The 27,705-nt window shown below is 38.5% G+C and overlaps 1 long non-coding RNA gene across 1 annotated transcript in view; it reads left to right on the top strand.

The window, feature by feature from the left end:
* Nucleotides 1-27,705, top strand: part of LOC144369580 (uncharacterized) — a 206,134-nt gene that overhangs the window by 141,129 nt on the left and 37,300 nt on the right. Inside the window, exon 2 of the long non-coding RNA XR_013429366.1 lies at nt 12,329-12,433. This is a non-coding gene — a long non-coding RNA (uncharacterized LOC144369580). The remainder of the gene's footprint in view (nt 1-12,328; nt 12,434-27,705) is intronic.

Below are 27,705 nucleotides of genomic sequence, written 5' to 3'. Positions count from 1 at the left end.
ATGTTTTTCCATAGAGACTGGATTTTCAGGATACATATTCCTTCCTATTTGAAGAATACCCCCCTTGAATGTGAATTGACGATGGCCCAAGAGAATTGAGTGTCTTTATATAATTCTTAGTATTATAAATCTTGTCGGTTGACTTCACAAATGTCAAAAAAAAAAAAGAAAAAAAGAAATCGATTGGACCAAAGGGCTTGTGTCCAGATCAAAGCTCAAGTATATTTCTGGTTCCTTGGGGACTACAGACAGACAGGGCATCCAGTCCTGCTTGGTACTCCACACAGGTGAAGCAGCCAGGAAGTAGTTAAAGTCGATGTCCACTAGCTTACAGTGGGTCTAGCTATTTTATTACTCTTTTGGACCCTATTTTCCTACTGTGAAAAAAGTCATACAGCATTTTATTATGTTAATGGAGCACCAGAGACACAAATAAAAAAAAAGCCCCTGGTTCATACTGGGTACCTGCAAGAAGAGAATATTTTTAAATATCCGTAGGTGGTTCACTAACACAGGTAATTGAGTTTCAACATATTTCTCCTTTGAGCCTTTCCTCGGCGTGTTCTGTCATACTGTTAAGGAAGGTGGGAAATAAGAAGTGCAACCTTTTAAGGAAGTCTTGCTTTCCTTAGCTTGATCCTTTAAAAAAGTACTTTGTTAACTTGCTTAATGCTCCCTTTTATAGCAATCTCTCTCTCCTTAAAAAAAAAAAAAACTCAAAAAAAGAGGCAAATCCCATTTTTAGAGAAATAGCAAAGGTGTTAACACTCCCACTTAAGGTAAGTGACACAGATATTTCACAAAAGACCCGTGTGCTTGCTCCAGGCGGTGTGCATGGCGATGACATGAGCGCCGCTCCGCGTGCGTTAGGAGACAAATAGCTCTCTTGATAATTCTAAACATGTGTAAGTTATAACCCGCTCTCCTGAAGAAGGATTTTCTTCCCTCTCTTTATTGTAATCATATGCTTTCACTCCAGACTCATTTTACCTTTCATCTACATTAAGAATAGTTGGCTTTAAGGGATGCATTTAAAATTAGAGGGTTTTTTTTCCCTTCTTCTCTCTCTTTCCCTGATTCCATAAATCTGTAGGTGATCTTGTAAAAATAAAATTAAAAATTTAGAAATATGGTCAAGACTGAGAGCCCCAGGGGCTCCCTCATGCTTCTATTTTCATTTCCCACTCCTTGTTTTCTCTCAGATCTTCCATTGATCAGCTTAGCTACTAAAGAGGAGCACCAAATGGTAGGGACTCATCACCATGGAATGGAATCAGACATGAGGCAGGTCCACATGCCATGCTTTGTAGTTGCAAAGAGTAGAACGTGAAATGCCAAAAAATAAAAAAAAAATACCTGAGAGTTTGGTACTAGAGCAAGAAACGGCGTGGATTCGGTGCACACAATTTCTAAATGAGAAAATCGAAAGCTTCATGATCCATCTGGTTCTCCAAAGGGGAGGAGGATCTGAATGTGGCTCCTGGGCTCAGCCATTGGGCTGTGACAGCCTGGGTCTCTGTGCAATTCAGGCAATTCCCACAACTCTGGCCATACCATTAGCTTACAGATCAGAGAGAGGCTCTTGCAGGGGACTGTCCAAATTCAATACGCAAAACATTTCCCCTTGTGGACAAAGGGTCACTCCCATGCTAGATTTAGCATCAGCTGTCAGTGATATCCTGAAAAGTACACCCTTGAGTTTGTATTTGGAAGAAAAGATTCTATTTGACCCAAAAGTTTTGGAAAAAGATATTACCACTAAACTTGCTGCAAAGAATTTCATGAGGTTCCACAGGTTGGCAAAGAAGTATCTTAAACAAATCCAGCCTTGTCATTCATTTATTAATGTATTCACTTATCCACTCACTAGGTACATACTTACAGAGGTCCCAGATAGAAGGTGGATGAGTGTGGGGGGGGGCTGTGGATACAGCAATAAACAAAAGAGTTAAAAATTCCTGACCTGGTGAGCCGACATTCTACTGAAGGCAAGACAGACTACAAAAGAAATGAGAAAATCCTAGAGCATGTTCAAGAGTGAAAAGTATTCAAGAGAAAAATGAAGCAAGGAAGGAGGAGAACATGCCTGAGGAGTAGGGGTGGTCGAGCAATGAGTATGTGGAAATTTAGCAAAGATAGGAACAGACCCTCGGGGGTTATTAAATGCCAGTAATTATGAGGAGAGCCTGATACATTTTATCTCTTGGAGACCATCCCACCTCCCCAGACCCACAAGGTAAGTTTTGTTCCATCACATGGTTGGGAACAGAAGGTTCACTGAGTTTAAGTGACACACTCAAGGTCACCAAACTAAGCTAGAGAGTCATCCAGAATTTGAGATAGGATGTCTTGTTGACTAGGTAGGTAGCTTGTGATTTATATCCAGCAAATAATGCTTATCACTCCATGCCATGTTGGATGTATGTGTGTCAGTGTGAAAGAGAGGAGCAGTCGTCTCCCATGCTTAGAAAACAAAAGCAGGAAAGAGAATTCGATGCCTCTCTTTCATAACAAAATCAAAGAAGCCAATTTGGTTTTTTTTTTTTTTCCCCTAATTCCTCTAAGAAATACTATCGCAGACATCACTGTCGTCTCTGCACTGAGGCACTGAGTAATCAAATACGGAGCACACACTCCATTCAGCATCTCGGCATGTGGAAAATCATCCTGTTCAGTCCCCTAAAAACAGAAGGTTACAGCCAATATGCCGTGCAAGGGAGGCAGCAGCGAACACAAAGACATCTGTTTGAGATGAGCACAATAAGGAAATAGTTCTAGAGCCACTGTATTATCTTTTGCATGGTGAAGAAGGTTCACATGCGTTTCCTTGCCAGGTAGTTCTCCAAAAGTTCTTCACTCCCGGTGGGTGAATATCAATTTTGTGTGACTTAGTTCAGGGAGTCCTATCCTTCTATATTCCATATGCTGAAAAATCACACTTGCATGAAGACTGCATGAGAGAGAGAGAGAGAGACAGAGAGGGAGAGAGGGAGAGAGAGTGCACTTTGGGATCCTTGGAGCAGCAGAAGCCAATTTCTATGCCAACCCTTCTCTCCTTACAACTTGAATTTGCCTCTGTCCCTGCGGCACCTTTTTCCTAGGCACATGTCCTTTGTTAGACGATGGAGGAGATTCATTTGCCATTTATTGTGTGTATTTTTTTATTGCTTGGATTATTTTGTTGTTGTTGTTGTTGTTGTTGTTTTTCAAAGGGAACCCACCAAAAGGCAGACTTTGCCATTCAAATCTTGGAACAGATCTTGGAGAAAGATGTGGATGTGGGAGGGTAGTTTAATGTGCGTGGAGGTACCAGGGTCTGTGTTGCCCTGCGCAGAATGGACTTCTGCAAGCTGATTGGGTTTCTGACTCTGTGTTTAGAGAGCAGCTGTTCTGGGTTCTCTGCGGGGATGGCAATGACCCACAAGCACTGAGGGTGCTGCTGGATCTGCTGTCGCTTTTCAAGTCACTTCCTGCGACATTTGGCAGGCAGTGCCCAGGCAGCAGGGAATGGGGGCAGTGGAAGGGGACCCAATCAGGCACACTGCAATTGATATCTGATTGATGCGTGCATAAAGTTGTAGAAACAACCCCATTAAAAGTGGAGCTTTGAGAGTGAACGTGTTGAGCCGCATTTTAATGTGAATATGTAAGCCTGAACGTGGTTTTACTTTTTGACAAGGAAATAACTATTTTCTATCTATTCGTCTGTTAAAAAGAAAAATGCAAATACAGTATGTTTTCCTATGATGGAAACTAAACACAACACTTTTAAGGGGAAATGAATGGAAAGTCCCATATTGGAATACTTAAAGCATTAACAGTATTGGTCTTGTAACCTTACTTCTGCATGTCCAGTAAAATAAAAATAAGTTAAAAAAAATGCTCTGATATCAAGGAGGACACACACACACACACACACACACACAGAATAAACTTCTTTTAATTGTAAAGTAAAATAAATTGAATTCTTTTTCACGTGGAAAAAATGTTATTTTGTTAATCCAAGGTTTTAAAAATATGATTCCATGACATTTGACTCCTTTTTCATTTTATTTCTCATTTAAATAGAGGAATGAATGCTCTCTTCTCACAGACTCCTTATGTCCTTTCTTCTGGTGGCCTTAGAGGGAATAGAATATTTGAATCAAATCATCCAAATTTGCTTTTCCTGTACAATGTGGGACATCACTGATGGCTCAGAAGGAGAATCCATCTCAGTATTGATTATGCTGTGTTAGATTTTAGATTTTTCTATAAATGTGTAAAGGCTACAGACACCAGCAATCCCCCGTGGCTTAACAAAATCATTCTTCCTCTGACCACATAATTGCTAAATTGTGCATGTCAAATGGCTGCAGGATATTCTGTCCCCTTTCCAGCAGGTTATCAAGGGAAACTTGCTGGAGAATGGTGTTGTTTACGTGTCCTTTAAGTTAGGAACTCAAAGGTCAAGAGTTGCCAAAAGCGTTTTCATGAGTAGCTCCTCCTGTTTCCCGAGCTCTGTGCTACGCCTCTTCACTGATCCTCATCATTTTTTTTACTAAATGTGTGTATTTAGTTTCTGATTCAAAACCAACTTTAACATGCAGGCTTTCTTATCGTTGATCATGCTGATCAGTCATAAAATAACACATGTATTATATGCGTATATGCCAAAGGTGCTTGATAATATTGATTTCTTTTCCTCATGATCATTTTTGAAGATCGTTAAAAAAAAATCATGTTTTTTTTTTTAATGATCTACATTTGAGTTACAACAATAATTAAATATTGAGCATATGATCTTATTTAGTATGAGTGTTGTCTAAGTGCCCTTATTTGTGCTGGTGTGGAACTGCCTGTCCTGTAATGAGAGCGAGAGGTTTTGCCTGGTTTCAGTGCTAACTCAGGAGCAGAGAGGTTCTATTAATACACTGTGAGTAACGTTGGAAATGCACGATGAGAATCCATTTAGCATGTAGTTCAGAGTCTCTGCAGTGCCTGAGTGTTTTCTGTGAGTCATGCTTTTGTGCAGTTGCCATTGGTTGTTCTACTGGTTAAACAGGGATTGCAAGATTAATCTTTCGTTTTGACAGTTAAAACAGTTGCAGCAATTAATTACTAGGAAAAAATTTCCCATCCTTAAAGTACAGACCACGGAAACATGTTCATAAATATGCTGCAATGCTTAACTGTTTTCCTCAAAGTCTAACCTAAGACATCTTTGCGATGACAAGACTTAAAACTCACAAGTTGCATATTCCTATAAGGAAAAGCATTAAGGGAGAAGGACGATCTGATTTTTTTTTCCCCAAGGGAAATGTGAAAACATATTTGACATTCACGTTGGATCAGAATTCCATGATTGCATTGCATATGTAAACCTCAATCTTTTATAAGGTTTTGTTTCATCTTCTTTGCTTAATTGTGCTGATATCATTTAAAGAGATGTAGTTTATAAATGCAAGAGCCTGGAGAACAAAAGGAAACAAATGATGAACAGGACAGGACACTGTATTCAAAATACAAAGAATCTAAGCAACAGATGAACTCTCATGCAGCATCTGAAACAAATGAAAGGAAAACAGATTGTCATCAAATCTTCATTTTTTTTTTCAAAAGTTTGATACATATTTCTTTGGGGAATAGTTTGCAAATGATATATAAAATATGTGAAATACAATTGTAAACAGACATGCAATTTACCTAGGTTACAATCTGTTCCATGATCTTTGTTCATTCTTAAGAAAAAAGACAGGGTACACCACTTGGAACAGGATTGTACCAAAATAAATCTAAGATTGAATTATTAGAACTGACATTATTAATATTTTTTTAATATTCTATGGCTTTCTTGTGATTCTTTGCATGCCACATCTTTAGCAAACTCCAGTGCCTTAATCATTTTAAGATTTGCTGTGTTCTCCATAGCTGGTTGCTGGTATTCAAGCACAATCTCTTTGAATGGCAATAAATATGCATGGCTAAAAAGAAAGCTCTAGTCAGAAAATCGCATGTCTAAAGTATTAACTGCTATATTCAGTGTTTCTTACACTCTTGTTCGCTGAACACATGTTGCCCTGGGGTCTGAAACTGAGCTACCCTTGGCCTTTTGTGGCACTTTGGTCTCTTTCTTTCACCGAAGGCAGGGCACCATGGGGGCGAAGTGAATGGGGAGGGGCGGGGGGCAGAAAGGGCAGGAGGGGAAGGTGGATACACAGGCAAAGAAAGGGAAAGCTCTCGGTGGGTCGCTCCTTGTCAGAGCATGGGAAAACCAAATGCCATCGTCCCAAAGTGCCTCCTTCCACCCCACTTCACCCACCCGGCCACCAGTCACTGACCACAGCTACATTGCAACTCCTTGCACCCTTTGAGCTTGCACATGTGCCAGAGCTCTGACTGACACCCCATTTTGAAACCGATTGTACAATATTGTCTTGCACAAGCCATGCAGAAACCTCAGCTGGCTGTGCTCAGAACCAGGACTCACAACAGAGAGCATTTCTTTCTAGGTGGTCAGCCGTGGAGTGCTGTTTCTGACAATTGTTATTGTGTCTGTATCTTGCTACAGAATCACTGGAGGAGAAATGCAGAATGCAGAGCCTGCCGGGGATTGAAAAGGCAAAAGATCAGATATGTCTGTTTTATCATGTATCTTGGGCTTTGCATGGTTTTGCTCACGTAGGGAGACTCTCCAACACCCCCCCACCCCACCCCAAGAAGCGTACTTTATCAGCTTTTCTCCTTACCGGTGCTGTATAATGTTCCAAGTCACTCTGTTTTTATGGAGATATTAAAAGGTATAATTTGGATAAGCCATATGCTGATCTTATTTAAACGGAGAAGAGTTTTCAGGAAAAATAAGAAATTGCAGCTGGCGGCTACGGTAGTTTACTATTTTTGAACGTCTCTTTAGTATATGGTATTTTAATTCATCCCACAGATTCAAATTGGACTTTAACTGTGTACACTAGGATATACTGTATGGTGTTCGGAGTAACGCTGCTTTGCTAAAATTGCAATGTAGATTGATGCTAAAGAGGCAGCTTTGCCATTTCTAAAATCTTCTCAGGCATTTTATACAGAATGAAAATGCTGACAGGCTAGCTACCTCTGCAAGCATGGGTGCTGTAAATGCATATAGTCTCCATCCTTCTACTTTCTAAGTACAGAATGGGTAATTAGTATAGCTCAGGCTCTTATAAAAGATGTGCAATATTCTCATTCTACCAAGAATGCTGATTTTCAGGGGTTTATAATCAGGCCGAAGAGAATGTGGTAGATAAAATTGGTTCCCAAGTTTCAGCCCATAGGCAATCTTATTTTTATTTTTAAAAATGCATTCAAGAAAAGTAAAATAATCAATCTATGTTCAGGCCAAAGAAATTCAGCAAATGAACAGTCTCTAAACTCTCTGGGTTTCTCTTTTATCACTTGCATTTCTTTTCTATTTTGCACTTGGAACACAACTTTGGGTGTACTGTTTGAATCTTGCAAAGGCTCACTGAAGAGGTCTTTGTTGTTTAAGTTCAGTGGGCTGCATCAGGGTAAAATACTTTCTGCACTGTGCGTATCAGATGGGCCCAGGGTGTTAGAGCTTTCCCACTGGCCCTTTGCTGCCTCAGCCGGCCAGCAGTCTCTGCTCTGGTATTGACGGTCACGTTGTGTTGGGTTTTCTTATTAATACGCTGCTAAGCCAAAGAAAACCTTACTTAGGCTACTCCACCCCTGAAAGCAATTAACCTGTAACATGAGCTCTAACATTGCTGCACTGCAGAGGACCAACAAAGATTTGTTATTTGGCACAATGACAAGTTTTAATCCTCTCCCAGTAGAACTCTCTAGAGGATTTTTTAGCACATGGACATTACTGAACAGACATGTTCCAACTGCCCTGGTATGATGCGTTGGATTTATTCCAAGCACAGGAAGTCTACTAAAAATCCAGTACATAATATTAATAATTGGTGGTAAAACATCCACTCTAAACTGCATGTGACTCAAAACTCTCTACTAAATAAATCCTGGGCAAATCCTAATAAGAATATCTGCAACCCAGGGGTAAAAACATACCATGATTGAGTTCATTGAGCCACAGAAAACTTAGTGCTGGCCAGGACCAAGCCATGGCTGGTATCTGTGTATCCTGCCGACTTGGAAATAATCCCTGGTTATAGCGTCTTTCATCTATTTACTTGTTTAGCTATTTTACTAACACCCACCATGCATTTACCCCATGTAGGGTTTTGCATTGAATCAAATTGCACTTTTCAGAAGCATTTATGTACAATGCTATTTATTTTCTTCTCCTTATTCCACAACTATGTTTCACATGCATTTTATATATAAAGACTTTTGCTGTTACCTATTCCACATGATGAAACCAAACTTGGTCCAAAAAAAGAAAAAAAAAAAAAGAAAGCAATTTCCAATAACTTCTCCATAGCACTCTGTTGTTCTGGTGCTATGTGTGTTCCTTAACCTAGTTAGGTTCATGTAGCAAGATTCAACCACAATAAAATCCCAGTGTTGCATGTATTATTTGCCTCACCATTTCATGGGAAACTGCTTATTCCTTACCTCTTCCAAACTGCTCTTTCTTAATCCCCACCAAAAACAAAATAAAACAACACAATTATGTTAACAGTGAATCAATGCCGCTGCTGAGCTATATCACTGTCTATGACAGAAGAGGAGTTACAGGTTTGATTTTATTCCTATTTAACTTCTCAGCCAATGGAATATCTGATCAAGTTATTCTGAAGACTGTTTTCTTTAATGATATATTTTGCTTCTAACTAAATTGCTTTACTTAGCAATTTGAGTTGCAACTGAAGAGCTGATGTGATATTTCTCAGCATGGGAATAAGCAGATCAACCAAGTGGCTAGGACTGTTCTCTGCATCACGGTGTTTCGTCTGCAGTGGTTTTTTTTTTTTTTTTCCTCAATAGCAGAACTTTCATTCAGCAATTAATATTTGGAAATACGAAATACTTAAGCTAACTGGAAACCTCGCAGTGCTTGAGTCAGTAACATTCAAATGAGGACTGTAAGATGTGTCCACCAGCCTAAGTTCTCTTGCTCTGATCAAAGACGGATCAGCACTGAGCCTTCGAGACTGATCACTGAATCTTCCACCACTGTGTGCAATCAAAGAGAAAGTGCATGGAAATCCAAAGTCCTTGCTCACTACAGTGTAAGAGGAGATGAACCCTCAAAGGGGACAGACATGGAGAAGTGAAAAGGAAATGCAACAGGTAATACCTTCATGGTGCGAGTGAGGCAAAACCTGCAAGAGCCACCCCAGACTGAGCAGAGCAAGGTCTGCAGAGAGGTATCCTACATTGTAGGCCTCATGTTAACAAAGGCTGTCCAAAGACAGTGTTTTGAAGTTGCTAATGCCTATTTGTGCTCTGCAAAGCTCTATTTCCAATGTCAAGTTAAAGGCTCCTGTACTCGTCTGGCTTAGAGGGAAGTATGATCATGTAGTTGAATAGCTCTATTTCCATGGATTAAAAAATACATGCCTTTGGGGCTGGGGATGTGGCTCAAGCGGTAGCGCGCTCTCCTGGCATGCGTGCGGCCTGGGTTCGATCCTCAGCACCACATACAAACAAAGATGTTGTGTCCGCCGAGAACTAAAAAATAAATATTAAAAATTCTCTCTCACTCTCTCTCCTCTCTCACTCTCTCTTTAAAAAAAAAAAAATACATCACATGCCTTTAAGAACTTTGTTGCTGGCTGTGCATGCCTGTAATCCCAGTGGCTTGGGAGGCTGAGGCAGGAGGATTGCAAGTTTAAAGCCAGCCTCAGCAAAAGTGAGGTGCTAAGCAACTCAGTGAGACCCTGTCTCTAAATAAAATACAAAACAGGGCTGGGGATGTGGCTCAGTGGTCAAGTGCCCCTGAGTTCAATCCCCAGTACACACACACACACACACACACACACACACGCAAACATACATATAATAATAATAATAATAATAATAATAAAAGAACTTTGTTTATGGTGTCGATCCTTGGGTTGTTGAATCCCAACCACTGGAAATTGTTCTATGAAGGCAAAGAGAGAACAAGGTGCCTCTTCCTCTATTGGGTCAGGTGACACCATGATGCCTCCTCACCCCAAGCCAAGCATGCTATTCTATCTTCTCTGTGGTTATAAAATATGTCCGGGATTCCAGCTGGTGATTTATCCCTTTCTCCACAGGCAACCAGACAGAAAAAGTGTCATACTCCCCAAGTTTTGAGCAACAGTTGCCGTAGGTACTGGGACATGCATGATACGAGAAGGGCAGGCAACCTGAATGCTCCCACACCAGGTTCCCGGATCCTCTGGCATGTTTTGCCAAGCAAGAGGCAGAATCAGATCCGGTTGGACCAACAGTGGCTCTGAAAGAGAAATGATTCAGCCATTAATACTTTGACAGAAGCATTCTCCACAATAAGATTTACTTTAGGGATTAGAAAAATATATATATTTTACAAAGAGAAGCTACTTTAAAAGAAAAGTAAAAAAAAAAAAAAAAAACAGATTGAAACCTTTCATCAGTCCTCGATATTATTAAAATATTTAGCCAGGTGGAAAATTGTTTGGGGTAAAAAGGAAAGGGGTTCACTGATTCTGTAAATAATAGAGAATATTTAATTGGTTTATTTTGCTGGGCTCAACAATTTTATCTCCAGTCTGTCAATTCTGGTCCTTTAATCAGCAGTGTACCATGATGAGAAATAAGGGTCTTGTAATAATGAGGATCCATTAGGGGTGCTCCTCGTCTTCTTCTTAGCTGAACCCACAGAAAGTGTATGTGTACAACACTGTGTAACGTACTGTGCACACACCTCTTCCTACTTTGTTAATGAAGAACTGACTCTGCATCCTGCGTCTCTAAATTCCAGAAACCAAACGTGCTCTTTCTGTGCCCGTGTGTGTGTGTGTGTGTGTCAGTGTTAACCCTATGCCCTTTTAGATGGTGTTTACAACTATTACGTATTATTACATGACACTCGTATTCTACCATTTCTAGATGCATGTTTGTCGACCCATTGAAAACCACTCAAAATATCACTTTGAAACAAAAACATATAGGCTGATTTTCTTATAAAGGACTAACAGGCAAGTTGAAATGATCACATTGGGAGTCAAGTCCATGTGAGTTATAAATGTAGACTTTCTATCATTCAATGTTTGACCTGAAGTTGTGTTTGCTTTCCCACTTTTAAGATAGTAATCATCCCTTTTACATTGGGGTCGAGCCACCTTTCCATGAAAAGGGCTTGCTTCCAGCATCTGTGGGTGACATCTAGAAGCACCATTCTATCACGAGACACTTGGTATTTTATTGTGGAAAGTAGAGCTGTCACTCCCAACTTGTGTTTAAAAATAAGGGCTTTGCAAGTGACTCCGACCTTTAAGTCTTTTTAAGAGTCAGTAGCTAAACCTTTAGTCATCTGAAGAGTTGGGTTGATGTTTTAATTTTCTCACGGAGAGTTTCCTTACTGTATTTTACAATCTCAGTGCTTTATATCAGTTTGCGATTTTGTTCATCTTTACTTCAAGGTTATCGATTGAGTAACAATAGCAAAAAGTACTGAAAAAAAAATCAGCACGACTTTGTGTCAAATATGTCTACTTAAAGATCGCCGCTTTCCGAAAATCCAGAAGCATTGATGAGCTAATATATTGACCATGTGTCCAGAGGGATATTTTGGAAATGTTGTAATTGTTCCTTTTCCATTTGAAGTAGAAAACTGAGTGATCCTACACAAACATTAATTATAACTTTATAAGACACAAAATGAAATAATCCTGCTTTTATGTTTTGCTTGTGCATTTTGTATTATATATCTATTTAATTTTGAGCTCTGTTATTGCAGAGTTATGAGTCACACATATTCTGCAATGTGTTTGTAAATAAGGCTTTCGTCCATTGTGGGGGAGGCAGCATATCTTGTTTTAGCAGGAGGAGGAATGCAAATTGTCTACAGATGATTTCTGTTATAGGTTATAAGAAAAAAAAATACCATAGAACAACATTTACTTTAAAGAGCAAAGGAGGACCAACTTTTGTTCGTTTTAATACAATAAACAGTTACATTTCTCAGCTTAAATATTTGGAAATGAGATCTACAACATATGTGTCCTTTGTTCATAGTTCAAAAAAGTGGTAGTTTTGTTTAAATTTTTGTTTTGCCATTATTCTATGGAACCTGCATTCCAGAAAGCAGCAGATGTATGACAGGCTCTATGAAAATAGGATGAAATTGCACACAGAGCACTTTTTTTTTTTTCAGAGAGAGACAGTGAGAGAGAGAGAGAGAGTTTTTTAATATTTGTTTTCTCTTTAGTTTTCAGCGGACACAACATCTTTGTATGTGGTGCTGAGGATCGAACCCGGGCGAGCGCGCTACTGCTTGAGCCACATCCCCAGCCCCAAGAGCACTTTCTTAAAGGTAGCATTCAAATAATGTCTTTTGTTGCCAAAGAATTGCATTTTTAGAAGTCGGTTTAGTAGAATCGAATGGAATCAATGGGTTAATTGTTTGGAGAGCACTTATAAAGTAAATATTATTAGCAAAGTATTTTAATTACTGTACTTTATTTGGCCCAAATGTAAGCATTTATTAATACAAACCAAGCGTTCATTACAAATTTGCACAGAAAATGATAAAATATTATGTATGAAATGAAGCATTAGCATGGACCATTAAGTCCTCTATTTTCATTTAATTGAATTTGTCAGTAGTACCCTCTTTAACTGAAAACCAGTCATAACCACAAAATTAAATAATAATTAAAGAAACAACTATTGAAAGAGTTGCTTGGAAGCTAAGGTGCCATTTAACCAAAACATAGCAATTTAATGTAAATTGCAGACCATGTAGACACAGTTCTGAAAATTATGCATCGTGTGGTTCCGTATATCTTTTATTTAGCAAGCATTTCCAGCAACACAGATCAGACATCCCAGTTGAAGGACCAGTCTCATTTGAAAGGGTGGGAAGTCTTCAAAAGTTTGGGTAAACTTCATTATGCTGTGATACGTCATAAGAACCTTATTGCTGGATTACTGATGGCTCTGGCCTACTCATACCTGTATTGGCATGCAGAATTACGAGTCCATGTCTCCTCCACGTTCTTGGTAAGCCATTGAACAGATCTCGTCTGTGATCCTATAACTAAAACGATAGTTTAGCTGAAGACTTTAGTAGTGCCTGTCAATCACTCTTCGAGAACGCATGGGTGTAGGTGCATCCTGAGTGTCATGAAAGAGCTGTGATATTCCTTTTGAAATACAATTTGTATACGAACTGTCATCTTAAAAATTCTAGTCAAAGGCAGTTTAACTGACTGAGGATGTGGTTTCACGACTCGTGTGAACACAGGTGTGCCTGCCCTCGTACACACGTGTATGCACTTATTTCTTTTTTACTAGTTGCCCTCCATGAAGGTCTCCAACCTTTGCAGAGAATCCTTCACTCGACCAAGTCACGCTCCGTGTTGCACAACCAGCAGGGGGAGATAAGATTTAAGGAAATAGCAAACTGAACTTGAAGGAAGCAACTACTTTAGAAGTCAAATAAACAAACAAACAAAAGGAGAATGATGAGGGAGCAGAGTGGATGGTCTGTCATGCACCTCCTAGAGGAGGTTGGCTGTCAACGAAATTTTGATGACCATTTTGCCAAGATACTTTAAGTGTCTAGGTTTTCAGGACAATGCACAAACGGATCTTAGTCATTAGATACCCTCTGTGTTACTTTTCAACAGGCAAACTCTGAATTTACGTGTGGATCTGTGAGTCAACAGACATAATACAAAAGTACAGCATTTATACAAATATCCTCATGCACTCGGAGAAAAATGCCTGTCTTGTTTAAAAATCTCACAGAAACACGTCTGTCACATAATTGATTACTTGTATGCAGGAATTCGTAAAAAAAATACATGAGTACGAGGGATTTGAAAGTCTAATTATTACAAATGTAATTATATATATTTGCACATACATTTTTTTATTTGTAGGCAAGAGACTAAAATATGTGGATAAGTTGAAGGTGATGTGTGTTCTTCACAGGGAATTAGGCTTCTCTGACAAGGATCAAGGATAGGACTTGGAATAGATGATATATCTCATTTTGATATTTACTCACCGTGTTGTGCTAAACTTAGTTGAGGCAGGATGGAAGTTAGCTGGGCTCACCTACTACATACCACTTAGGTCATGCCGGGCAGTGATGGTACCTGCAGTCGACCTAAAGAAGGGGATCGTTGCAGAATCATGCCGATGGACAAGGAAAATACACGGAGTTACGTTAAAATTGTCATCAGGGTAAACAGAAAATTAAAAATCTCTCTGACCTCTGTAATTTGATTTGTCATTGCAAAATACTTTCACATATTTTATTTCATTTAATCTTAAACCACTTTTTATGTGGGACTGACTGGCCCATTTTACAGATCAAAGAAACAAACAGCATGTTCAAAATCCTATTTGAAAATAAATTTTGGCTTCACAAATTTTTATGTATTTTTTCCGTTTTCTAAAAAAGCAATGGTGAATTGACTTTTAAACATGTGAGAACTAGAAACTGAGCTTTTCCCACCAATTCAGGTCATGTTCCATAATAAGAGAAAACAGGAACATGTATAAGTATATCCTTTCACATTTGGTTGCCTCAAATACACAAATTAAGTCCATTTTCCCCATGATTTCATTTCAGATCACCATTTAAGCCAAGAATTGAATTACAAAAAAAAAAACTCGGCTTTAAGCAATTTAAAAATCTTTGCTAATTCTGCTACACATACACACACACACACACACACACACACACACACATGCACATACACAGGTACACAAAACATCACACCTAAATTCTAAAGCAACTTTCTTGCAGTTTTTCAATTTCTTTTTTGAGTTGATCTTATGCAACTTTAAAAATTCTTTAATTGAAAAATGATAATTGGGCATATTTATGGAAAACAGTGTGATGTTTTATCTATGTATAAATTTATAGAAAGAATCATCAAATCAATTAATATATACAGCACCAAACCTGCGTTGCTGTTTTTTCTGTTGTTGTTGTTTTTTTTTTGTTTGTTTGTTTTTTGTTTTCTGGGAGGAACATTAAAAATCTTCTTAACAGTTTTGAAATGTACTACATATATTTGACCGTGGTCACCTTGCAGTGCAATCAATCATTAAAATTTACTCCTGAGTTCTAACTGAAACATTATACACATGCTGATTCAGTGTACTTTTCTCCACCACTTTCCCATCTCCAGTCTCTGGTAACCACCTCTCCACTTTCTGTTTCATGATGCCTACTTTTCCAGATTCTATATTTAGGTAAAAAATCTATAGTATTCATCTTTCTGTGCCTGGTTTATTTTGCTGAACATAATATCCTCCAGTTCCATCCATATCATTGTAAATGACAGAATTCCCTTCTTTTGTAAGGCTGTATAGTATTCCATTGTGCATATGTATCACATATCACATTTTCTATAACCATTCGTCCATCTATGGATACTTAGTTTGATCCATATCTTGGCTATTTTGAACCGTACAGAACTGAACGTGGCAGTGCAGATGTCTCTTTGACATACTGATTTCAATTCCTTTGAATATGTACCCAGAAATGGGATTACTAGACCATATGGCAGTTCTATTTTTAGTTTCCAGTATTCTAATTTTATTCCCTATCCAGCCAACACATAATACCTGATGGATTTCACAAAATCAATTTATAAAAGCAATCATTGGGGCCGAAAATTTCCAGGATAAAGGACTATTATAGACATTAGACCTCCAGTTCACACAGAGGCTTAGCCCACACATGCCACATGGGCTGTCTCAGTTTTGGACCCGTGTTAAGTTCACACAGGAGAGAGAGAGAGACTGCAAAAGACTTGCTAAAATATCTTCCTCTTACTAAAATATTTAATTCCTCTAAGCTCCTGAATATTTTAACATACATAGATTAAACTGAGATTCATAGAATTTAATGTGGAGATTTGGGCTATTTCAGTATTTTATACATGCTGATTTTGTTGTTCTGCAATATCAATATGCTTCCTTCTAAACTCACAACTGTTGGTTATCTCTCTTAATCTCCACCTTGCATGACTTTCCAGAGTAGCCCTTCGTCTTGACCAGATGGCTACGATTCTCAATTAACCACGACTTGAATCGGTTCTTAGGATTGGAATGGAAACATAGACCATAATTCGTTAGTGGGAGTAGAACTCTGTGAAGAGCACATTGGTATTTAAATGTGGTCATATTCTAAAAATCCTAAAAGAATAGGGTAATATTGAGTAATAATTGACAAGATCATTTGAGGGGGTCTTATCAAATATTTTGTTTTCACCATGAGCAACGCCGTCTATTTAGCTGTGGCATTTAGAATGTGGGTTCATTGTGGAACTTGCTAGAGAAAGTCCAGATTCTAAGTGATGTGAAAGTCACAGACCACTTCAGAAAAGTACTCTTTCCATCAGATGGCCGATGTTTAAGCTGAAATATCCCCAAACCTGAAAAACCTCCATACTTACAGAAACAAACTAATTTTTCGTCCTACCAGAGTCCAACGTAAGTCCCCATTAGAAAGGAACAGAAAGAATCGCTCTGTTCCCTCCAGTGACTCAGGCATCAAAGAGCTGGAGACTCTAGCACATCCGACTGGTTGGCATCTCAACACAGATGTCTCCCCAGAGAGTGGAAATGAAAAGCTGGTGATGAATGCTTTGCTGTTCAAATGCTTCCGCCAGAGATGACGTGTGACGTTTCTGTTCCGTGTCATTGACCAGAGCTAGTTATGTCTCCGTGGTCTGTTTTTAGGGAGTGAGAAGTGAGATAGGTCGGTGAACATGCAGAGTCTCCCACCGATACTCAAAGGATCCACAAGCTCCTAGAAATTTTAGGAGAAATGTAAAAGGGATACTTTTGATTTCTTGCAGTCAACTTTCTAACTACGATTTTATTTTATTTTAAATTTTTTCTTTCTTTTTTTTCTACCAGTGATTGAACCCAGGGGCATTTAACCACTAAGCCACATCCCCAACCCTTTTTATTCTATTTTTTTTTTTTTATTTTGAAACACCATTGCCCTAAATTGCTTAGGGCTTCACTAAGTTGCTGAGGCTGGCCTTAAACTTTGCTCTCCTCCTGTCTCTGCCTCCCACGCTGCTGGGAATACAGGTGTGCACCACTGTATCTGGCTTCAACTAGGATCTTAAATTTCTCTTCAAAAAAATTTGAAAACTTAACTGAGAATTTAAAAAAAAAAAAAAAAAACCTGTGGTGTTACAAAAATCATCAGAGCTCTTCATCTTTGTGTTACCCCAAATGTCCATATTGTACCTATTGTCACACATTGCCATGACTGGTCCTCAGTGTTCCTATTTAAAAAATAAGTTACAATTTTATTACTTTCGACAAAATCAGATCTTTTGTTTTTCACTTCACGTGACCCCGAGTTCTGTGACATCTTGGCATCCTTTCATCCTTGATGGCTTTCGACTGATGTGGATCCTGTTGTTGCTGCTGTTTCCAAGCTGCCTAAGACCTGCTGGTCAGAAGCACGCCTGGTTCTACTGGGGCAGAGTCCTCGCTTTGTCTGTCCTGGCTGAAATCTAAGGCACCCCGAACTGCAGCTCGCTTTTCTCCTCTGCACAATGATCTCCATATAATAAGTGGACAGAGAAACATGTAAGCCTCCATTTTGTAGCCGTTTACATAGAGAATGAAGGGAGAAAAGATGGTAGAAAGAGAAAAAAGAACCAGGTAGGAAAAAGCAAGGGGGGAGAGGGAGGAAGGGAGAGAGAGAAAGAGAGAGAGAGAGATGAGGGGGGTGGGGAGAGAAAGAGAGAGGGTGGGGGGTGGGAAGACTCTGGATCCCCAAACAAGCTATGATTAAGAAACCAAAGTATGTTCAACAACAAAAATAAAGTCCTGAGTAAGAAATAGGCAAGATCCTTAACCCCTTGTTGGGCGTTCCAAACTCTTAAGGAAAGAGGTTGTTTTATTTTAAAGTTTTCTCTGTAAGTTTAGGACAGTCGTGAGGCAGCAGAACCTGCCTGCACTAACAGAAAGCCCTTTAGTTTCTGTGCACTTAGTCTATGAACGATCTTTCATTTCCTTGCAGAAACGCTAATATATTTATTTAAGAGTCATATCCAAGATCTGAGAAGGGACACTCTGAAGTGCAGGATATGTGTGGCTAATACTCAACACGGGAACATTCTGATCCCCAAACACGTGGCTCCAGGGGTTTACCATAAGCATTTGTGCACCTGTGCACTGAAAATCCGAAGGGTGAGAATTAAGTGACCTGGATTTGAATTCTCAGCCCACTGAATGTCACCTACTGTTTAATTATCATTTTATCTTTTTTTGCTTCCTCCAACTGCAATAGGAAAAGTGTGTTATGCTCAAAGATCTCCAAGGCGTTTTTCCTCTTCATTTCCACAGTGTCCTGGAAACTGTCCACCTTGATTGACTTCAAATGCCCCACGTTGTCTCTCCTTCTTTGGAGCCAAGCGGTCTTCTAAGGGACAGACAGTTCTGGGCTCCTCTTTGCCCCATGCATTGTGCACATCAACTCTGGTGTGATGAGTGTATTTAGGGGATTTATATTCCTAATCCCAGAGTGTCCACAAAAAAAAAATACTGCAGTTTCAACCAATTGAAAATTGACTTAGACATAAAGCGAATAGACTAACTTTAACTTTGTATTTGCAAATAAGCTCTTCGTTCTCCTAAATCATTTGGTTTTTATTTTGGCTTTTTAATGTGCTACATAAAACCTCTTAGACCTCTACAAGAATTGTGGTTTAGACTAAAGAAAAGACTTTATGATGTTGCCCGTGTATGATGGAAAATAATGTTTTATTACAGATGTTGTGGTTGTGTCCCGAATTCCCAAATCAATGTCATTTTTGTTAGAAGTGGTCAATACCAGTCACACAATAAAATAACTCATTTGATTATTCCCTGCCTTATTGGAGAGCACATGTTATGAGCAAGAGTCTGATCTTTATATTCATGCAAATTTGACTTGACTTTAACACTTTAAATGAAATCGAATTGATTTCTAATCAACTCTATAAGGGGTGTGTGTGTGTGTGTGTGTTCACGTGTACACAACTTAATTTAAATATTTATATTAGGATGTTTTACAAAGTAAGATTTTATATAATGTAATCTTTGCTGAGACATAATTCTTTTTAACCAATAAGTCGGGAACATCTTTTATCTCACTCGTGAAAATAAATTCATTTATTTCTTTGAGAAGGATTATGAGTTTAAAGCTATATCTCAACATTGAGCGAAAAATGTTTCAAGTGGATAGTTGGATCAGCTAGCTACCAATGTGTGGCAAACCAACCTTTTGGTGACTCAAATCCCCGAGGAGAGTTCTGGAACTCAGGAACCATGGGTGGGCAAGCTGAGCTCTGCTTTGGCTGGTCCTTCTGTGTTGAGCTGCAAGGGTAGCTGAGCTTCAGCCCTCACCCACATGTGTGACAGCAGATGCTGGCTGATGGTAGTGGGGCTCTTAGTTCTCCATGTGAACCCAAGTCTACTCAGCTACCCTGGACCTCTGCACAGCAGCTTGAGCTGAGATCCCCAAGGGTGAGTGTCCAAGTATAACCAAAAGGCCCTCAAAAGCCTACACACAAGTACTTGGATGAGCTCAGCTTCTTGACTCTGTATCGCTTAAACAAGTCATAAGGGCAGCCAAAGCTCAATGACAAGAGCAGAGGAGAGACCTCTTAATTCCGTAGGGGGCTTGGACACAGGAAGGTGTCATTCAGTAGAGTTCAGTTTTATGAACAGGTCTTGAAGTGACTGGGAGATCCTAAAAGTCTTCTTAAAATTAAAAATGTCTCTAATCCATCCATTATTTTCCTTTAGGAGAGTGGCCTCTCATCACAATCAATCTCCTCTCTCTTTAGAAAATAAAGCACATCCATCATCACACTTCAGTACATTACGCTCAAGCGCTAACCAAGGAAATGTCCAAAACATTCATGTTGGGAATAACCCTTGATATATATATTTTTTTCTTTCCTGTTCATTTTCCTACTAAGGAGAGACTTTGATGTTAGAAATAGGGGTTTTGGCCTATAGAATAAGATGCTGCTTTTGAATTCAGGCATATTAGAGAATGCAGAGCCATCTCAACTCTTTAAATGATGTTGCTTCTGTCTCAACTGCACGGTGTCCAGGGGTGTGGATTACTTAACACACAGCACACAGCCCCTGAAATACAACAGGGGGGTCTCCCCTACCTCCGGTCTTCACAAGGGTCCTGGCTTTTGCTGTGAATTGTGTCATATGTTTATACTGTTTTCATCAACTGTGCTAAATATAGTTATAATGATAACTCCATCCAGAGGAATGCTGGAAAACATCAATCATTATGATCACAGAACATTATTTTTAGAATTTCAATTTACATACTTTTTTTTTTATTGCCGAGAAGTAAGATTCAATGATCAATAAAAGACTTCTAAGCCTGAAAATATATTACATTAGGATCAGTTTCTTTGTGGAGAGTGGAATAGAAATCAACTGCAAGGAGAAAAAGGAACAGTCTACAGTTTCTGACTGCTAAAGAATGCTGTGTGCCTATATATATTTTTAAATGGATAACTCAAATCAAATCCCTATGGTATTTCAGTTTCAGTGGACATATCTTAAGGAATGGTACCGCAGTTTTATTTTTAAATGTCAATATTTACAACATGCTATAAATCACGTTCTTCAAAAATATTTAAACTTAAAAGATTTCTCATGTGTACTTACCTCATGCTAGAGGGCACACAGTTTGTCCACATTTTTCAGGTGTTCTGTAAGTAGTGAAAAATAAAAATAAAGGAGAGGGAATCGGGGAAACTATTCCTTTTCACCATCCTGGACTTGAGGACAAAGCTACTACTTTGGTTGTCTGAAAAAGACTGACAGGCACTGGGACAGTGACAATTAATTTTGCAGAACTTAAGTCAGACTTAATACCAGTTATTTCCAGTCACACTGGACTCCGAGAGGAGCAATACCAAACACACCTGCCTGGGTACTCGACTCATTGGAACAGCCAGACGTAATACCAGTAGTGGCTAATCACACCACACTGCCCAAGAAAATCTACACCTCGGCAGCATAGTAACATCACAACAAAAAAGCAGGTTCATATTTAAACTTTGCTCAGCTTCGACTTCCATGTGACTCAAGGAAATTAATGGTTAATATTTCTGCAGTCACTGAATCCTTTGAGGATCAAATACAAAATTATTAGTACTCCCACAACTTACGACACCCTTGGTCCACACCCCACATAAAAGTGCCTAGGTGCTCACTCACACACCAAAGTTTGCATTTAATTTCAGGGCTGCCTGGACGTAATACCCAGACGCCCCCTTGATCAAGTTTTAAGAACATCAGCTTTAAAGGGAAAAAAAATCCCATCTTCCTCCTGCTTTGAAAGCCCCATCGCACTGTATATATCTAGATATTCAGAACTCAGCAAATATTTGTTGATGATGGTGGCTGATATTTGTCTCCCTTGACATTGCTTTTTTGATACTCATTTTCAAACAACCTAAATTCAGTATGAAAAAAAAAAAGTCATTTTAGAAGGGGGTGAATTCACACAACCTACTTTCAACATGGTTCTCAAAGCAGTTTGTAATAGATCAGCCTGACAGAGGCAACACCTAGCAGGCTGGAGCCTGTTCCGTTTTGAACACACCACGAACAGATTCTTGCTTTCATGCTTCCGAATATTCTTGTCTCAACTCCAGATCAGCCTTTCCTTATTTCACCTATTTCCACTGAGAAATAATTTAACATCCGAACAAACAAAACAACATAAGAAAGACGGGCAAGGTTCTATTAACAATGCTTTTCTCTCTTCATCTCGGAGTCTCTCTCTATCTGCATTTCATCCACTAAAACCCAAATCTTAATTTTTTACTATAAGAGATACTAGTTAGATATACCTATTCATGAGAAAAAGAAAAAAAAATCTCACATGAATTATGTATTTGTTAGTATTTCAGTTTTTAATAATATAAAGACACAAATTACTCTCAATGATATATCTATTTTAATTTCAATAGCCTGAATACTGCTAGGTATACAATTAATTTTTTAAAAAAGCATATTTCATGGAATATTTACAAACTGTTTTTTTTTCCATTTTATGGTTTTGTTTGTACATGCATACCTCTAAAATGTCAGATTTATTAAAAAAATAATTTTTTTTGAAAGCAGATTGTACAAACCTCTTAAAATCACCATGTACTTTTATTCAACCTAAGAAAATGTTGGTGTGACACTCACACCCCTTTAAAAGAGAAGCATCCAGAAGTCTCATTTTCTTATGGTACAAACCATGGCTGAATCCAAAGCTATTTGTTGACGAAGTTACAATTATATTCTACTTATTTTAGCTGCCACCCTAAGAAAATCCTAGCTAAGCGTGGTTGACTGCTGTGAAATACAAAATAAAAACCTATGTGATAGCAAGAGCTTACGTTTATCAAGTGCCTAACACGTTTCAGGCACTGCTTTAAGGCTCAATGTCTTATTAAAACCTCATAACTATGCTATGGGGTGGGTACCCTTTATCCACATTTCACAGATATGAAGATGAGCTTTTGGCAGGTCTGACTTTCCCCAAACCACACAGTAAGAGGTGGTATCAGGTCTCAGAGGCATGTGGAATGGCTGGAGACCAGTTGACATTTAAATTTAAATGGAGAGTAATTAACATTAAAGAAAATTAAAAATTCTGCTTCTCGGTTTCACAAGCTGAAGGCCAAGTGGCTGGTGGTGCCATAGTGGATTGGAGAGAAGTAACACCTCTCTATAGCCCCGGAACTCCTGTTGGATAGTGCTCTGCCAGGTTACCCTGTCTTGCTAAGCACTAGGAAAAAATTCAATTAGAAGGTTTTGTAAAAAAAATTATTAATAATTTTAATTTATAAATTACATCACAGTGTTAAATTTGTTGGCTATTTTCCTTGTTGAATACAATTAATACTTTGTCATAACAACCACTACAGAGGCAAAAAAATTTTCATTGACAAAAGCTGACAACTATCACATTCTACATAAGGAATCCAATGGATGCCTGAAATATCATGAAAATGTGCCGAAACAATTAACCAAATTAAAATTGGTGCCAACTCCTGTCTCGCCAAGGAAAGATAGCTCCTAACACAACTGTGAAGAGATTGCAAAAATTACAATTAAAACATAAGACAATCAAAATTTCTGCTTACTCATCTTTTAATGCTTCAATAGCATTAAAAACATTGGTGACACGGCCCATAAATAAGATAAATTTTTTAAATTACATTATAAATATTTAGGCTAAATTTTAAAATTCCAGGATGAATTTTGAGGTTTCGTGTCTGAAAAACAACAACAATAAAATTATACAGCAAATTAGGAGTTGATCATTTCAAAATCTATTTTATTTTATTATTATTATTTTTTTTTTACAAAATTTGCATCATCAAATTCATTTAAAGTGCTATCTCCAGAGCTGTTGAAAGGTGATTCGGTTGAAATGCCACATTGTGAGAAGGAAAAGAAAAGGCATCTTCACTTACATACAATGGTACAAAAGTACATTTCAAAATAAGGCAAGTGAGCAAAAATTGTAAAAGGCAAAGAGATAGAAATCACATAGAATCTCATAGAAACAAGAGGGTGAAAGGCCATGAAACCAGGTACTATCAGGGAAATTTAAAAAATTTACTACCTGTGCTAGTTGTATCATGCGAATCCACCTTCAGAATTTTAGTTTTCATCCAAATTGACTACTTCATGGGTTCTTTTGGAATATCTCTTATGATGCACATTGTATAAATCTTTCCTAATAATATGGCTAAATTTGCTTATACTTGGGTATTAATGTTAATATCTCAGGACGGACAACATATTCTTCCTCATTAGCAATAATGAAAACGCTGTGGGCTTCTTGCTGCTTGGAGCGTTTGGTAAAAAGAAATGCATCCCGTTGGCTTCTAGACATTTTAATAAACTCTTTGTAAAAACACAAAGGAGGGGCTGGGGTTGTGGCTCAGTGGTAGAGCACTTGCCTAGCATGTGTGAGGCACTGGGTTCGATCCTCAGCACCACATACAGATAAATAAAAAATAAAGGTCCATCAACAACTAAAAAGTATTTAAAAAAAATAAAAATAAATACAAAGGAGATAGTGACACTGTGAGTCCGTGAGGCCCACGGTGAACACCCTGCATGCAGTCACACCTAGTCTGGCTTCTCCTCCCACAGTGTAAGCCCCAGCTGCAGCCGGGTTCCTCCTGGAACTACTGGCCCGCCTGCTCGGTCCGCAAGAGATTTCCCTCAGTGCCCTTTTGCGGTTGCTGTTGTTTTATAAATGTCAGGAGAGCCGAAGTTAACAAGTTGAGTTTTATAATCTGAAATACTTATATCATCAAGAGTAAAAGTTCACACTGATCATTAAGTCTCTCTGCTGACTTCCAGAGGTACATGTTTAAGAGGAACAACAATACAGCAAGAACTATGACACTATGCAGTTAAAAACACAAAATGAGTTGAGTGGAGATAGGGGCCAAGTGATTTTTATTTCAATATCAAAACTGGCATTTTAAGTCATCTTTAGAAAGAAAGATAGAAGTCTCCATTCCTGAAAATTTTACCCTCTCTTCTATGTTTGTTTGGAATTTCTTTGCCAAGTTTCCTTACAAAGTAAAAATACATAAATGATCAGCATAAAGAACTAATGGTATCAAGGTCTCCAATTAGAAAACCCAAATATAAGTAATGAATGCCACATCTGCTCATGGTAAGTTAATATTAGTAAATTCTGACGTGTGCATTTCATGAAATTATACTTTAGATGTAAATGGAATAATGATAGGAGGTTATTTAATTTGTAACTCTGAATGTTGTGTCCGAATATTGAAAAGAAAGATCATGTACTTATATACCCCACAATAGTATAACCACTGAAGAAATCTTAAATCGCTTACCAATTTGTGATGCTGATTTAAACATCAATACTCTTGATATAGTAAAACAAAGATCACTGACTAAAGTGATAATTTCATCAGATTTATATCAAAGAGTTAATTCATTTGTAATTGTAAATTGCATTCGAGGGAAATTAGAAAATATTTTTAAGTTCGTATTTACTTCAAAATTTTCAAGCTTATAAATTCAGACAGTCTCACATTTGAATTCTCAAATATCTTAATTTGCTTTAAAGAGAAAGTATTTTTTTTCTTTCATTCATATAATTCAAAACAGCTAAACAGATTCTACTTCAACAATTTAAATGATTCACATGTGAGAACAAATATGGAAAATCTAAGCCCCAAACAAAATTGCAGGCTTAAATTATAATGATAATTTAAAATGTGTGTAATATAATTATAGTATAGGGTCTGCTATAATGAGCTCGGTAATACTCTATATCGAATGTGTTAGGACGGTGATATTAGCTATGCCTTTCTCTGAGCATTTTTTTACACATTTCTGAATTATGATACCTGTGCCAGAATCAGTCTACTGTATCAAGGATTTTTTGGATGGAGACATGAATTTTTTAAATTGTCAAAACATGATAGAGCAAACTTTCTTTTTCTACATAGGATCTGTTGATATATGAATATCAACTATGTATAAATTTTAAATGTATAAAGATAGTTATGTACTCATTTTGAAAAACCTCTAGAAGAAAGTCGAAGACATATAAATTGATAATTGATAATAATTTTATATAACCAAGGCAGATTGGAAACATTTAATTATGAAAATTAATGATCATTATGTCCTTTCACGTAAATGCCAGATTGGCCTTTGGATGCAAATATTTTTCTTTCAAACATATTTTAAAAAGTCAAACCACAATGCAGATCCTCTTTGGATGGTTACCCCTTTGTTGATTATTAAATTAATACTATATTGTTGAACAGACGACTATACACCATGATGCCACGTGAAAGTTCAGTGCAATAACAGAAAATGGTTACATGACCGGGTCGATGGTGAGTAGTTCTAACAAAACACAGGAGAGGTTATTCGATTTCTTGTTCTATAGGAAAGTACTGCTTAAATTAAAAAGTCATGAATTTCAGGTGGAGGCAGGAAGACTCTACTGTCTTGAGCAATAATGGCCAATGAACTATGAATTCAAGAAATAAAGTTGTCTTGGGATTCAACTACCTACACCCAGCTAGTCAACCAACCATTCATCCATCCATCCATCCATCCATCCATCCATCCATCCATCCATCCACCATCCCTGAACAAAGAGTCACTGCAAATGAATAATTAAAATACACAGAGACCAGTGCCAACATAGTACAGAAGAAATGATGGATACAACATACCCCCCGGTGGGGAGACATGTGGATAATTAGTTACCATAGGATTTCTGGAAAAATAGTGCTACATATATATTGTTTCTTATAGCGAAATTACAAAGATGTGTCAGGTTCAAAATGGGGAAGCACAGAGGATTCCCATTGGGAAGTGGAGATGAGTGTTGATGGACAGCGGAAGCTTTGGGAGCCCTTAGTGACAACAGGAAGCTCCAGAGGTTACCTCCTCAACTCTCAGCACAGATTGAGCACGTAGCTGTGACTCAGTAAATATTGACTGTATAAATGAGAGAGAGAGAGAGAGAGAGAGAGAGGTGTCCTGGCGGAGAGGCTGAGAGAAAGGGGCTGTGCAGGGATGCAGGCAGGATGTACCCGGGGAGCTCCTAGAAGGTGCTCCAGGTGTGGCTCTGGAGTGAGCTCGGGAGAGCACGCTGGGGTCTACTGAGAAACCAAGCTGCAGGGGGAGGAAAGAGCCAGATGGCGAATCATATGGAAATTATGAAAACTGACGCGATAACATCTCCTCTGCTTTGAACTCTGTTGAAAAAAGACAGAATCGTGTTTGGACACTGAGACCCGAATCAATAAAAGAGCAGAGAGATGGGTGCACAGAGAGGAAAAAGAGGTCTTGGAATAATGCGTTTCTTGTTTTACCATGTCTTATCCTCCCAGTTCTTAGAAAATCGTCATTCTTCAGAAGTGATTGCTGTACAGGAATAAATTAGCCTCGGAGGAGAACATTTTTTCCTGTGGTTAGTAACCTTTTAATAATGACTAGTTTCTGATTAAACAAAGGCCTGGGTAAAATGGCCTCTATCTCTCCATCTATATGGTTTACCAATCCTTCCCTGGGAAGGTTTTCTCCTCTTCTGAGTCCAGGCCTGGCTGCCAGGTGTGGCCCTTGACAGATGAGGGCACAGTAACCTGCTGATCCACCCCCAACCCCTGGCTTCCGGGCTGCCTTTTATCCAGGGCCCTGGCTTATTTTCCCCCCCTCTCTCCTTATAAAACCCAAGAAGCTGCGGCCTCTCTTGGGCTGTCTACTGTCCTCAAGTGCTGCCCACGGTAGACTTCCTGGCTTACCCCTGCCTTGTGCCTCTTGACCCTGATTTTGGATTCCAATTCAAGTTTAGGTGACTCCCTCTCTTTCGCTGCTGATTGTGGCTGGATTTTGGAACTACCTGTCACCCTTCATTTACCTTCATCAGAAATTCTGACTTAGGCTTCTGACATAGACTCCCCACCTGGGATTCTGTCACTGATTCTGTTCTTGAAAAGCTTCCAGGTTTATTTATGTATTTATTTATTTGGGTCTTGTACACCAGTTTTTAAT

Source organism: Ictidomys tridecemlineatus, chromosome 12 (assembly GCF_052094955.1).
Source record: "Ictidomys tridecemlineatus isolate mIctTri1 chromosome 12, mIctTri1.hap1, whole genome shotgun sequence".
Classification (NCBI taxonomy): Eukaryota; Metazoa; Chordata; class Mammalia; order Rodentia; family Sciuridae; genus Ictidomys; species Ictidomys tridecemlineatus.
This window is presented reverse-complemented; position numbering and strand designations above follow the sequence as displayed.